Raw genomic sequence first — 15529 nt, forward strand, 5'->3', positions numbered from 1 at the left:
TTACATTTTACATCAATAAATATGGTAATATTTGTACTTGAAATGTTTAATTTGCCTACCTTTGGCGCATATTCCTAGTACCTTATATTTGAACTTTTCTCCATTCGGGTGTATACAATTGGTATAATGTCAGAAAGGGAGAAGACGACCGAGAATGCCTAAGAATGTGCGCTTACATGCTTTTAAGAACATATGTCTGGTGTTGTGACAAAACAGCAGTGACCACTTCAGCTCAGCACTTGCTTCTTCCTCTGCTGTCCCAAAATATTGTGGAATTACTAGTCTCTGCGCCTCTGACAAGGCTGCTGACATCCGATTGATGATTTGTAGCCTTGTGGGCTGTGAGTGCTTTGGCTGTGCTGCCCCCTGGCAGTCACTCTGTGAAGATGCAGGTACCTGGGAACAACACAGACTACTTCTGAGCTGTTCTTCTCTGTTTGAACCAATCCAGTGTCAGGACTGGAGTCGGTGCTGTTAGTAGATAGAGAAGGAGTATAACTTGAGCCCCAGGAGGGCAGCCTGGAGCATGTGACAGGTGCAGGGGAGTGTTGTCAAGGAAGCAGCTGGAAGATAACTGGAGAGGGGTCTGTGGGGCCATCAGTCTGGTGAGGAAACCCAGGAGTGTCCTACGGATGGGCCGTGGCTTTGTCTGGCTCAAGGGGAGGGGTTAGTAATAGTGAATGCAGGGACTGCTGCTGTCCTCCGTGTCCTGGGCTCTGTGTAGGTGTAGAAGCTCTAAGGTTGTAAATAATGAGACCTGACAGGTTGTGGCAGAAATGATGACTTCTGGTCATTCCTTCTCTTTTGTCAGAAGTGAAGTGTCTGTTACCCCAATTGATTGTGTACTACTGAGAAGAAGAATATATCTCTCAGTGTACGGAATGCAGTGTGACCTAGGAGACACCTCACATACACTGAGCTGTATGATGAGTTCACAGTTCCCATATGGTCTAGCGGTTAGGATTCCTGGTTTTCACCCAGGCGGCCCGGGTTCAACTCCCGGTATGGGAACTCAATTTTTGTTTTTTCACTACTCAGACATTTTAATCTTTCTCAGTTTTTTTCTATAAACCTAAATGCACCTAAAGTCTTAATAAATGTCACTTGCTTTGTCTTCTGCTTCCATCTAATGCCGTCAGAGGTTTACACCGACCCCCAGATCTACTGCCCTCTCTCCCCAGCTCTTGACCTGTACATTAATACTATGAAGGGTTATTCCTTGTTTTTCTTTTATTGCACAACAAAAAGTACAGATTATATAAAGAGACCGGGGCACAGAGAAGAAGGCAGCAATTGACTGTGGTCCCACCATGGGAAATTCGCATTTTATTACCTGCCCCTTCCATACTGTGGGTTCATCATTTGTTTTATGACATGATTTCCCTGCTGTGTTGTATCTAGTATAAGACTTGAGTACTTTATGTGTTTTATATCATCTGTGATATTGCAGCTGTTGTTTGCAGTGTCCACATTTTGCAACCAGTGTGCTTTGTACCCTCACTGCTGCTCTCTCAGAGAGGGTAGGCTGAACACTACCGGTAGTATCAGACACCAGAGATGCCTCCTGTACCTGGAATAAAACTCTGCTTCTTTGTAAGAAATACAGAGGTGAAGATCTGCTGCATTCACAGTGACCCACTGACGCTTTTACAAAGGTTCCCAGCCGTGCAAAGACTCTTGGTGGTTAGTTAAGGGGCCATGTTAAATGCAGATTTCGAAGCATCAGACGAGACGTTTTCTTTGTTTCTGCATCAGCAAAAGTATATTTCTGTTTTTATGTTATTACTTGTGAAATACACATTTTAGTTGTGCTGTTGGATTTGTCATGTTTGATTTACAGTGTGAACGAATTCAAGCGATAGACAGTAGGTGGTGACTAACACTGCTTCAGGACTCCTAGGGTTGAGGATCGTGGACGTTGGTTCCATTGTGTAATGATTAGCACTCTGGACTCTGAATCCAGCAATCTGAGTTCCAATATCGGTAGGACCTGGAATGTTTGTAATAATACTTTTGTTTAAATTTATTGCAGGTCTTGAGCAGGAAACCATTTGTATCTCTGACATAACCCGTCTCTTCCTCTTTTCATTCCCCTCGTGGTTTCTGCGGTTTGGGGGCATCTATACATTATTCTATAGGCGTTGCTGGGGACACTTGATGCTACACACAGGTGTTGTCTACGTCCTGTGTCTGTGTGGACACCTCTCTACTCTGGCTACACAACTGTAAGATGCACAGTGTGGACCTGACTCCACTTGGCCTTCACACCGGATAACTTACAAGGAGAGAGAAACTTACGGAAATGTACGGTGTGAAAGAACGACTTTACCAAAGTGTTAATGTATGAAATTGCCCTTTGCTTTTTTTTTGTGAGTTGCAAATGGTAACATTTGACTAAAGCAAGTACCCAAAATTAAACAGTTTTCAGCTGGACTCATATAACTTGCATTTGCAGTGGAAGATCTGCCTGGAGCAGTATATGAGTGTGAAAAGGTCTCTAGTTTTGTCTTGAAATACCAGAGACTTCGGCGCTCTCTACCAGTCTCCTTCGACATCACATCCTGATGCTGAACAGTATTAGCACATAAATGAATAAAAAACTGGCTGACGTGTACATGCACATGTGTGCATATGTACCACGGTGCTATAGTCTGATGACATATATGTGCCAGTCTGTGGGGTCAAAGGGCAGTCAGAAGTTACTGGGCCACAGTTGTATCAATGAGGACTGTGTACTTCCTGTGCCCTGGGGCATTCGTACTCTGGTCCCTCAAACTAGGGTGGAAGCCCCCCTTTAGCACAAGACTCTCAGAATAACAAGTCAGAGCAGACATTAGTGTAACTAGGTACTCATGCTTGTGAAAGGCACAAATGCAAGTAGTGAACTGCAACCTGACCTCACAGCATACACTTTAGACATCCTTTGTAAACACACACACATATTTTCAGTCTAACTTGTTTACATTTTACATCAATAAATATGGTAATATTTGTACTTGAAATGTTTAATTTGCCTACCTTTGGCGCATATTCCTAGTACCTTATATTTGAACTTTTCTCCATTCGGGTGTATACAATTGGTATAATGTCAGAAAGGGAGAAGACGACCGAGAATGCCTAAGAATGTGCGCTTACATGCTTTTAAGAACATATGTCTGGTGTTGTGACAAAACAGCAGTGACCACTTCAGCTCAGCACTTGCTTCTTCCTCTGCTGTCCCAAAATATTGTGGAATTACTAGTCTCTGCGCCTCTGACAAGGCTGCTGACATCCGATTGATGATTTGTACCCTTGTGGGCTGTGAGTGCTTTGGCTGTGCTGCCCCCTGGCAGTCACTCTGTGAAGATGCAGGTACCTGGGAACAACACAGACTACTTCTGAGCTGTTTCTTCTCTGTTTGAACCAATCCAGTGTCAGGACTGGAGTCGGTGCTGTTAGTAGATAGAGAAGGAGTATAACTCGAGCCCCAGGAGGGCAGCCTGGAGCCTGTGACAGGTGCAGGGGAGTGTCGTCAAGGAAGCAGCTGGAAGATAACTGGAGAGGGGTCTGTGGGGCCATCAGTCTGGTGAGGAAACCCAGGAGTGTCCTACGGATGGGGCGTGGCTTTGTCTGGCTCAAGGGGAGGGGTTAGTAATAGTGAATGCAGGGACTGCTGCTGTCCTCCGTGTCCTGGGCTCTGTGTATGTGTAGAAGCTCTAAGGTTGTAAATAATGAGACCTGACAGGTTGTGGCAGAAATGATGACTTCTGGTCATTCCTTCTCTTTTGTCAGAAGTGAAGTGTCTGTTACCCCAATTGATTGTGTACTACTGAGAAGAAGAATATAACTCTCAGTGTACGGAATGCAGTGTGACCTAGGAGACACCTCACATACACTGAGCTGTATGATGAGTTCACAGTTCCCATATGGTCTAGCGGTTAGGATTCCTGGTTTTCACCCAGGCGGCCCGGGTTCAACTCCTGGTGTGGGAACTCAATTTTTGTTTTTTCACTACTCAGACATTTTAATCTTTCTCAGTTTTTTTCTATAAACCTAAATGCACCTAAAGTCTCAATAAATGTCACTTGCTTTGTCTTCTGCTTCCATCTAATGCCGTCAGAGGTTTACACCGACCCCCAGATCTACTGCCCTCTCTCCCCAGCCCTTGACCTGTACATTAATACTATGAAGGGTTATTCCTTGTTTTTCTTTTATTGCACAACAAAAAGTACAGATTATATAAAGAGACCGGGGCACAGAGAAGAAGGCAGCAATTGACTGTGGTCCCACCATGGGAAATTCGCATTTTATTACCTGCCCCTTCCATACTGTGGGTTCATCATTTGTTTTATGACATGATTTCCCTGCTGTGTTGTATCTAGTATAAGACTTGAGTACTTTATGTGTTTTATATCATCTGTGATATTGCAGCTGTTGTTTGCAGTGTCCACATTTTGCAACCAGTGTGCTTTGTACCCTCACTGCTGCTCTCTCAGAGAGGGTAGGCTGAACACTACCGGTAGTATCAGACACCAGAGATGCCTCCTGTACCTGGAATAAAACTCTGCTTCTTTGTAAGAAATACAGGGGTGAAGATCTGCTGCATTCACAGTGACCCACTGACTCTTTTACAAAGGTTCCCAGCCGTGCAAAGACTCTTGGTGGTTAGTTAAGGGGCCATGCTAAATGGAGATTTCGAAGCATCAGACGAGACGTTTTCTTTGTTTCTGCATCAGCAAAAGTATATTTCTGTTTTTATGTTATTACTTGTGAAATACACATTTTAGTTGTGCTGTTGGATTTGTCATGTTTGATTTACAGTGTGAACGAATTCAAGCGATAGACAGTAGGTGGTGACTAACACTGCTTCAGGACTCCTAGGGTTGAGGATCGTGGACGTTGGTTCCATCGTGTAATGATTAGCACTCTGGACTCTGAATCCAGCAATCTGAGTTCCAATATCGGTAGGACCTGGAATGTTTGTAATAATACTTTTGTTTAAATTTATTGCAGGTCTTGAGCAGGAAACCATTTGTATCTCTGACATAACCCGTCTCTTCCTCTTTTCATTCCCCTCGTGGTTTCTGCGGTTTGGGGGCATCTATACATTATTCTATAGGCGTTGCTGGGGACACTTGATGCTACACACAGGTGTTGTCTACGTCCTGTGTCTGTGTGGACACCTCTCTACTCTGGCTACACAACTGTAAGATGCACAGTGTGGACCTGACTCCACTTGGCCTTCACACCGGATAACTTACAAGGAGAGAGAAACTTACGGAAATGTACGGTGTGAAAGAACGACTTTACCAAAGTGTTAATGTATGAAATTGCCCTTTGCTTTTTTTTTGTGAGTTGCAAATGGTAACATTTGACTAAAGCAAGTACCCAAAATTAAACAGTTTTCAGCTGGACTCATATAACTTGCATTTGCAGTGCAAGATCTGCCTGGAGCAGTATATGAGTGTGAAAAGGTCTCTAGTTTTGTCTTGAAATACCAGAGACTTCGGCGCTCTCTACCAGTCTCCTTCGACATCACATCCTGATGCTGAACAGTATTAGCACATAAATGAATAAAAAACTGGCTGACGTGTACATGCACATGTGTGCATATGTACCACGGTGCTATAGTCTGATGACATATATGTGCCAGTCTGTGGGGTCAAAGGGCAGTCAGAAGTTACTGGGCCACAGTTGTATCAATGAGGACTGTGTACTTCCTGTGCCCTGGGGCATTCGTACTCTGGTCCCTCAAACTAGGGTGGAAGCCCCCCTTTAGCACATGACTCTCAGAATAACAAGTTAGAGCAGACATTAGTGTAACTGGGTACTCATGCTTGTGAAAGGCACAAGTGCAAGTAGTGAACTGCAACCTGACCTCACAGCATACACTTTAGACATCCTTTGTAAACACACACACATATTTTCAGTCTAACTTGTTTACATTTTACATCAATAAATATGGTAATATTTGTACTTGAAATGTTTAATTTGCCTACCTTTGGCGCATATTCCTAGTACCTTATATTTTAACTATTCTCCATTCGGGTGTATACAATTGGTATAATGTCAGAAAGGGAGAAGACGACCGAGAATGCCTAAGAATGTGCGCTTACATGCTTTTAAGAACATATGTCTGGTGTTGTGACAAAACAGCAGTGACCACTTCAGCTCAGCACTTGCTTCTTCCTCTGCTGTCCCAAAATATTGTGGAATTACTAGTCTCTGCGCCTCTGACAAGGCTGCTGACATCCGAATGATGATTTGTACCCTTGTGGGCTGTGAGTGCTTTGGCTGTGCTGCCCCCTGGCAGTCACTCTGTGAAGATGCAGGTACCTGGGAACAACACAGACTACTTCTGAGCTGTTTCTTCTCTGTTTGAACCAATCCAGTGTCAGGACTGGAGTCGGTGCTGTTAGTAGATAGAGAAGGAGTATAACTCGAGCCCCAGGAGGGCAGCCTGGAGCCTGTGACAGGTGCAGGGGAGTGTCGTCAAGGAAGCAGCTGGAAGATAACTGGAGAGGGGTCTGTGGGGCCATCAGTCTGGTGAGGAAACCCAGGAGTGTCCTACGGATGGGGCGTGGCTTTGTCTGGCTCAAGGGGAGGGATTAGTAATATTGAATGCAGGGACTGCTGCTGTCCTCCGTGTCCTGGGCTCTGTGTAGGTGTAGAAGCTCTAAGGTTGTAAATAATGAGACCTGACAGGTTGTGGCAGAAATGATGACTTCTGGTCATTCCTTCTCTTTTGTCAGAAGAGAAGTGTCTGTTACCCCAATTGATTGTGTACTACTGAGAAGAAGAATATAACTCTCAGTGTACGGAATGCAGTGTGACCTAGGAGACACCTCACATACACTGAGCTGTATGATGAGTTCACAGTTCCCATATGGTCTAGCGGTTAGGGTTCCTGGTTTTCACCCAGGCGGCCCGGGTTCAACTCCCGGTATGGGAACTCCATTTTTTTTTTTTCACTACTCAGACATTTTAATCTTTCTCAGTTTTTTTCTATAAACCTAAATGCACCTAAAATGCACATAAATGTCACTTGCTTTGTCTTCTGCTTCCATCTAATGCCGTCAGAGGTTTACACCGACCCCCAGATCTACTGCCCTCTCTCCCCAGCCCTTGACCTGTACATTAATACTATGAAGGGTTATTCCTTGTTTTACTTTTATTGCACAACAAAAAGTACAGATTATATAAAGAGACCGGGGCACAGAGAAGAAGGCAGCAATTGACTGTGGTCCCACCATGGGAAATTCGCATTTTATTACCTGCCCCTTCCATACTGTGGGTTCATCATTTGTTTTATGACATGATTTCCCTGCTGTGTTGTATCTAGTATAAGACTTGAGTACTTTATGTGTTTTATATCATCTGTGATATTGCAGCTGTTGTTTGCAGTGTCCACATTTTGCAACCAGTGTGCTTTGTACCCTCACTGCTGCTCTCTCAGAGAGGGTAGGCTGAACACTACCGGTAGTATCAGACACCAGAGATGCCTCCTGTACCTGGAATAAAACTCTGCTTCTTTGTAAGAAATACAGGGGTGAAGATCTGCTGCATTCACAGTGACCCACTGACTCTTTTACAAAGGTTCCCAGCCGTGCAAAGACTCTTGGTGGTTAGTTAAGGGGCCATGCTAAATGGAGATTTCGAAGCATCAGACGAGTCGTTTTCTTTGTTTCTGCATCAGCAAAAGTATATTTCTGTTTTTATGTTATTACTTGTGAAATACACATTTTAGTTGTGCTGTTGGATTTGTCATGTTTGATTTACAGTGTGAACGAATTCAAGCGATAGACAGTAGGTGGTGACTGACACTGCTTCAGGACTCCTAGGGTTGAGGATCGTGGACGTTGGTTCCATCGTGTAATGATTAGCACTCTGGACTCTGAATCCAGCAATCTGAGTTCCAATATCGGTAGGACCTGGAATGTTTATAATAATACTTTTGTTTAAATTTATTGCAGGTCTTGAGCAGGAAACCATTTGTATCTCTGACATAACCCGTCTCTTCCTCTTTTCATTCCCCTCGTGGTTTCTGCGGTTTGGGGGCATCTATGCATTATTCTATAGGCGTTGCTGGGGACACTTGATGCTACACACAGGTGTTGTCTACGTCCTGTGTCTGTGTGGACACCTCTCTACTCTGGCTACACAACTGTAAGATGCACAGTGTGGACCTGACTCCACTTGGCCTTCACACCGGATAACTTACAAGGAGAGAGAAACTTACGGAAATGTACGGTGTGAAAGAACGACTTTACCAAAGTGTTCATGTATGAAATTGCCCTTTGCTTTTTTTTTGTGAGTTGCAAATGGTAACATTTGACTAAAGCAAGTACCCAAAATTAAACAGTTTTCAGCTGGACTCATATAACTTGCATTTGCAGTGGAAGATCTGCCTGGAGCAGTATATGAGTGTGAAAAGGTCTCTAGTTTTGTTTTGAAATACCAGAGACTTCGGCGCTCTCCACCAGTCTCCTTCGACATCACATCCTGATGCTGAACAGTATTAGCACATAAATGAATAAAAAACTGGCTGACGTGTACATGCACATGTGTGCATATGTACCACGGTGCTATAGTCTGATGACATATATGTGCCAGTCTGTGGGGTCAAAGGGCAGTCAGAAGTTACTGGGCCACAGTTGTATCAACGAGGACTGTGTTCTTCCTGTGCCCTGGGGCATTCGTACTCTGGTCCCTCAAACTAGGGTGGAAGCCCCCCTTTAGCACATGACTCTCAGAATAACAAGTCAGAGCAGACATTAGTGTAACTGGGTACTCACACTTGTGAAAGGCACAAGTGCAAGTAGTGAACTGCAACCTGACCTCACAGCATACACTTTAGACATCCTTTGTAAACACACACACATATTTTCAGTCTAACTTGTTTACATTTTACATCAATAAATATGGTAATATTTGTACTTGAAATGTTTAATTTGCCTACCTTTGGCGCATATTCCTAGTACCTTATATTTGAACTTTTCTCCATTCGGGTGTATACAATTGGTATAATGTCAGAAAGGGAGAAGACGACCGAGAATGCCTAAGAATGTGCGCTTACATGCTTTTAAGAACATATGTCTGGTGTTGTGACAAAACAGCAGTGACCACTTCAGCTCAGCACTTGCTTCTTCCTCTGCTGTCCCAAAATATTGTGGAATTACTAGTCTCTGCGCCTCTGACAAGGCTGCTGACATCCGATTGATGATTTGTAGCCTTGTGGGCTGTGAGTGCTTTGGCTGTGCTGCCCCCTGGCAGTCACTCTGTGAAGATGCAGGTACCTGGGAACAACACAGACTACTTCTGAGCTGTTCTTCTCTGTTTGAACCAATCCAGTGTCAGGACTGGAGTCGGTGCTGTTAGTAGATAGAGAAGGAGTATAACTTGAGCCCCAGGAGGGCAGCCTGGAGCATGTGACAGGTGCAGGGGAGTGTTGTCAAGGAAGCAGCTGGAAGATAACTGGAGAGGGGTCTGTGGGGCCATCAGTCTGGTGAGGAAACCCAGGAGTGTCCTACGGATGGGCCGTGGCTTTGTCTGGCTCAAGGGGAGGGGTTAGTGATAGTGAATGCAGGGACTGCTGCTGTCCTCCGTGTCCTGGGCTCTGTGTAGGTGTAGAAGCTCTAAGGTTGTAAATAATGAGACCTGACAGGTTGTGGCAGAAATGATGACTTCTGGTCATTCCTTCTCTTTTGTCAGAAGTGAAGTGTCTGTTACCCCAATTGATTGTGTACTACTGAGAAGAAGAATATATCTCTCAGTGTACGGAATGCAGTGTGACCTAGGAGACACCTCACATACACTGAGCTGTATGATGAGTTCACAGTTCCCATATGGTCTAGCGGTTAGGATTCCTGGTTTTCACCCAGGCGGCCCGGGTTCAACTCCCGGTATGGGAACTCAATTTTTGTTTTTTCACTACTCAGACATTTTAATCTTTCTCAGTTTTTTTCTATAAACCTAAATGCACCTAAAGTCTTAATAAATGTCACTTGCTTTGTCTTCTGCTTCCATCTAATGCCGTCAGAGGTTTACACCGACCCCCAGATCTACTGCCCTCTCTCCCCAGCTCTTGACCTGTACATTAATACTATGAAGGGTTATTCCTTGTTTTTCTTTTATTGCACAACAAAAAGTACAGATTATATAAAGAGACCGGGGCACAGAGAAGAAGGCAGCAATTGACTGTGGTCCCACCATGGGAAATTCGCATTTTATTACCTGCCCCTTCCATACTGTGGGTTCATCATTTGTTTTATGACATGATTTCCCTGCTGTGTTGTACCTAGTATAAGACTTGAGTACTTTATGTGTTTTATATCATCTGTGATATTGCAGCTGTTGTTTGCAGTGTCCACATTTTGCAACCAGTGTGCTTTGTACCCTCACTGCTGCTCTCTCAGAGAGGGTAGGCTGAACATTACCGGTAGTATCAGACACCAGAGATGCCTCCTGTACCTGGAATAAAACTCTGCTTCTTTGTAAGAAATACAGAGGTGAAGATCTGCTGCATTCACAGTGACCCATTGACTCTTTTACAAAGGTTCCCAGCCGTGCAAAGACTCTTGGTGGTTAGTTAAGGGGCCATGCTAAATGGAGATTTCGAAGCATCAGACGAGACGTTTTCTTTGTTTCTGCATCAGCAAAAGTATATTTCTGTTTTTATGTTATTACTTGTGAAATACACATTTTAGTTGTGCTGTTGGATTTGTCATGTTTGATTTACAGTGTGAACGAATTCAAGCGATAGACAGTAGGTGGTGACTAACACTGCTTCAGGACTCCTAGGGTTGAGGATCGTGGACGTTGGTTCCATTGTGTAATGATTAGCACTCTGGAGTCTGAATCCAGCAATCTGAGTTCCAATATCGGTAGGACCTGGAATGTTTGTAATAATACTTTTGTTTAAATTTATTGCAGGTCTTGAGCAGGAAACCATTTGTATCTCTGACATAACCCGTCTCTTCCTCTTTTCATTCCCCTCGTGGTTTCTGCGGTTTGGGGGCATCTATACATTATTCTATAGGCGTTGCTGGGGACACTTGATGCTACACACAGGTGTTGTCTACGTCCTGTGTCTGTGTGGACACCTCTCTACTCTGGCTACACAACTGTAAGATGCACAGTGTGGACCTGACTCCACTTGGCCTTCACACCGGATAACTTACAAGGAGAGAGAAACTTACGGAAATGTACGGTGTGAAAGAACGACTTTACCAAAGTGTTAATGTATGAAATTGCCCTTTGCTTTTTTTTTGTGAGTTGCAAATGGTAACATTTGACTAAAGCAAGTACCCAAAATTAAACAGTTTTCAGCTGGACTCATATAACTTGCATTTGCAGTGGAAGATCTGCCTGGAGCAGTATATGAGTGTGAAAAGGTCTCTAGTTTTGTCTTGAAATACCAGAGACTTCGGCGCTCTCCACCAGTCTCCTTCGACATCACATCCTGATGCTGAACAGTATTAGCACATAAATGAATAAAAAACTGGCTGACGTGTACATGCACATATGTGTATATGTACCACGGTGCTATAGTCTGATGACATATATGTGCCAGTCTGTGGGGTCAAAGGGCAGTCAGAAGTTACTGGGCCACAGTTGTATCAATGAGGACTGTGTGCTTCCTGTGCCCTGGGGCATTCGTACTCTGGTCCCTCAAACTAGGGTGGAAGCCCCCCTTTAGCACATGACTCTCAGAATAACAAGTCAGAGCAGACATTAGTGTAACTGGGTACTCACACTTGTGAAAGGCACAAGTGCAAGTAGTGAACTGCAACCTGACCTCACAGCATACACTTTAGACATCCTTTGTAAACACACACACATATTTTCAGTCTAACTTGTTTACATTTTACATCAATAAATATGGTAATATTTGTACTTGAAATGTTTAATTTGCCTACCTTTGGCGCATATTCCTAGTACCTTATATTTTAACTTTTCTCCATTCGGGTGTGTACAATTGGTATAATGTCAGAAAGGGAGAAGACGACCGAGAATTCCTAAGAATGTGCGCTTACATGCTTTTAAGAACATATGTCTGGTGTTGTGACAAAACAGCAGTGACCACTTCAGCTCAGCACTTGCTTCTTCCTCTGCTGTCCCAAAATATTGTGGAATTACTAGTCTCTGCGCCTCTGACAAGGCTGCTGACATCCAATTGATGATTTGTAGCCTTGTGGGCTGTGAGTGCTTTGGCTGTGCTGCCCCCTGGCAGTCACTCTGTGAAGATGCAGGTACCTGGGAACAACCCAGACTACTTCTGAGCTGTTTCTTCTCTGTGTGAACCAATCCAGTGTCAGGACTGGAGTCGGTGCTGTTAGTAGATAGAGAAGGAGTATAACTCGAGCCCCAGGAGGGCAGCCTGGAGCCTGTGACAGGTGCAGGGGAGTGTCGTCAAGGAAGCAGCTGGAAGATAACTGGAGAGGGGTCTGTGGGGCCATCAGTCTGGTGAGGAAACCCAGGAGTGTCCTACGGGAGGGGCGTGGCTTTGTCTGGCTCAAGGGGAGGGGTTAGTTATAGTGAATGCAGGGACTGCTGCTGTCCTCCGTGTCCTGGGCTCTGTGTATGTGTAGAAGCTCTAACGTTGTAAATAATGAGACCTGACAGGTTGTGGCAGAAATGATGACTTCTGGTCATTCCTTCTCTTTTGTCAGAAGTGAAGTGTCTGTTACCCCAATTGATTGTGTACTACTGAGAAGAACAATATAACTCTCAGTGTACGGAATGCAGTGTGACCTAGGAGACACCTCACATACACTGAGCTGTATGATGAGTTCACAGATCCTATATGGTCTAGCGGTTAGGGTTTCTGGTTTTCACCCAGGCGGCCCGGGTTCGACTCCTGGTATGGATTTCCATTTTTTTTTTTTCAGTACTCAGACATTTTAATCTTTCTCAGTTTTTTTCTATAAACCTAAATGCACCTAAAGTCTTAATAAATGTCACTTGCTTTGTCTTCTGCGTCTGATAGAGCGTTCCGTACTAATAAATTACCTGTATTTGGACGCTCTTAGGTCGATGAATCTTTTGACCAAGTGGGACTCTCTTCACCCGAGGTCAATCAATTTAATCTAATCAATAATCAATAACGAATATAAGCAATACCCTGATCAACATAACACTTCACAATTAATCCAGAAAACATTTCGGCGAACCATGACCTTTCGGCCATGAATAACCACACCAGTTTATTCAAAGTTAATGAATTTATTTCCCTATATTAACAAAGCTAGCACAATATAAATGTGTCTCAACACCAAATGATATATGTAAATGAACATTAATAGCTGTCCATAACGGCAAAAAAGATGCAATCTATGCAGCATTTGAATAACAATGCATTCGATAATAGCAACGCAAACCACTAAAACTATAATCTGTAATGGGCTAATTGCATACATTAGTCAGCATAACAAGGTCTCAAATTGCATCGTGCAACAAATGAATCCTCATCTAACCTCAAATTAGCATCTGCATGTGGGACTTCATGCAAAAACAATTTAGCAACATTGATTTGGAAAAACTCCTAACTAGGGCTCTTATCAAAAATCAGCAGTTGGTTACCTAAAAGAAACACAATGCAATTGTACAATTTCCTTTCATATTTACCAAATTCAATCAGCATTCAAGGAAGTCTTCGTCTCACAGGTACCGGTTTCCGATCAGCATGGGACGGGCAAAGGGGCAGGGTGGACGGGGCAATTGCCTTACAGCGGCAAGATAAAAGGACAAAACTACTACTTCATGCAAAGGGGCAGATCAAAGTTAAAGTCTCTAGGGCGAGAAATTACTTAAAGTCTCTTTCTCTCGATTAGAGAAAGCATCAAAGTCTCATTCGAAATGGCGTCGAACATCAATTGGCATCGTAGAAGATGGCAAAATGACGAAGTCGGCAAGATGGGCCATAATGGCTGCAATGTCCTGCAAATGGCTAATGTCCAATGTCTAATGTCTGATGGCTAATAGGTAATGGCTAGAATGGCTAAAATGGCTGCAAAATGGCTGATGCCTAAAAATGGCTGATAGATAAAATGGCTGCTTTCTTCTTGTGCACCGGGTTTAAATAAACAACAGTTCAAATCCAGTAGGGTCTTCCATTGGAGGGTTCATAGGTTGGCTTCAAATTGTCCAATCAAAAACTACAATTCACAAGCTTCTACCTAGGCATACATTATCCTTGGAGTCGGGAACGTAAGTTGCAACATATTTTACCAATTAACTCACTTTCAGAGCTTCCATTGTCTGCACCTGCAGATTGACCTTGGAGCAAAGAAGAAGATGCCAGGCTGGCACGAAACCTTAAAGATAAGCATGTGAACCGACCTCACTGGAAAAGTACAGCTTCAAGCAAGAATACACGTTTTATTTGCACATTAGAAAAACACGAGCATCTAAACCGTGAGACAAGGCAACTAGGCCGAAGCCTCCACTAAAGTTATGCTAAGTTAAAACATTTCAAACAAGCAAATCATGGCACACGTTTACGGTTATGTCAGATTAGTACAATTCTAATACATCACGTTATATAAAGCACGCTTATAAATGTTGGCAAACTACTCTGAGGGCACATTTGTCCCCGTACAATCTTTATTAGTTCGGTTAAAGTCACACTTGATTATTGCGGCACTACGTTTATGCGCTAATAAATGTAAAACCTTCATTTCTGCATCATCAATCCCTCCTCTGATGACTACTTGTCATCACACAAAACTATTCCCACAAATTTTATTCCATTAAAATTCTGTCAGTTCTCTTCCCCTTTTAGTTCCCCTTGTTCCTGCCTTGTATTCTTCTGCCATTCTTTTCATCATTTTCTCTTCCTTCCTTCTCTTAATTCTTGCCATTATCATTAGTATTCCCCTCTTTATTCCCCAAATCCCTAAGATGCAAATTAGTACTATTAGTATTCCCTGTATTATTTTTAGTAATATTCCATTCCAAATGCCACCAAGCCAATTTCCCACTGAAGCAATTCCCTTTCCAACCTTCTCCCAAACTCCTGGTTCTTTCAATTCCTTCAAGTCTGCACTCTCTTTTGTTAGATTTGCAAGCATTGTTTTAATCTTCACACTGTTGTCTGGTATATACGTGCAACAGTGACGCGCACCAAGCATTTTGCAAACGCCGCCATCCTTTGCTAAAAGAATGTCTAGGGCAAGCCTGTTTTGAAGAGTCATAGCTCTTTCTGCTGCAAGTTCAGCATCCATCAGGATTATAGCACCTGAAAACTTTGTCAACATGTTATCCACTATAGTAGACAACTTTCTTATTTTGATGGAATTCAACACAACTCCCAATGAAGGAATCATGGCTCCAAATATATCTCCTACCACAGCAGCTGCGGTCTCTCTTTTCTGGATACGATGAGATCCAGACGTCTTTGGAATCACCGATAAGTCATCCAGTTGATAAACCTTTGGGAACACTATACCCAAATAACATCTCCCCCACCACCCTTTTGGAAGACGATAATAGGCATTATGCCCACAAATGTAATATACACCAGGTATGACAGGGTCTAGTCCGTTCAGCA

At 43.4% G+C, this 15529-nt stretch overlaps 4 non-coding genes across 4 annotated transcripts; all 4 read left to right on the forward strand.

Annotated features, from left to right (window-relative positions):
- The first annotated feature begins 939 nt into the window (after window positions 1-939).
- On the forward strand, window positions 940-1011 carry TRNAE-UUC (transfer RNA glutamic acid (anticodon UUC)). The gene has a single exon. It is a non-coding gene; the product is annotated as a tRNA-Glu (tRNA).
- Window positions 1012-3899: 2888 nt separating this feature from the next.
- TRNAE-UUC (transfer RNA glutamic acid (anticodon UUC)) lies at window positions 3900-3971 on the forward strand. Its single transcript has one exon. It is a non-coding gene; the product is annotated as a tRNA-Glu (tRNA).
- Window positions 3972-6859: 2888 nt separating this feature from the next.
- On the forward strand, window positions 6860-6931 carry TRNAE-UUC (transfer RNA glutamic acid (anticodon UUC)). The gene has a single exon. It is a non-coding gene; the product is annotated as a tRNA-Glu (tRNA).
- A 2887-nt stretch (window positions 6932-9818) lies between these two features.
- On the forward strand, window positions 9819-9890 carry TRNAE-UUC (transfer RNA glutamic acid (anticodon UUC)). Its single transcript has one exon. It is a non-coding gene; the product is annotated as a tRNA-Glu (tRNA).
- The last annotated feature ends 5639 nt before the right edge of the window (window positions 9891-15529 follow it).

The sequence above is a fragment of the Pleurodeles waltl genome, unplaced genomic scaffold, assembly GCF_031143425.1.
Source record: "Pleurodeles waltl isolate 20211129_DDA unplaced genomic scaffold, aPleWal1.hap1.20221129 scaffold_39, whole genome shotgun sequence".
NCBI lineage: Eukaryota > Metazoa > Chordata > Amphibia > Caudata > Salamandridae > Pleurodeles > Pleurodeles waltl.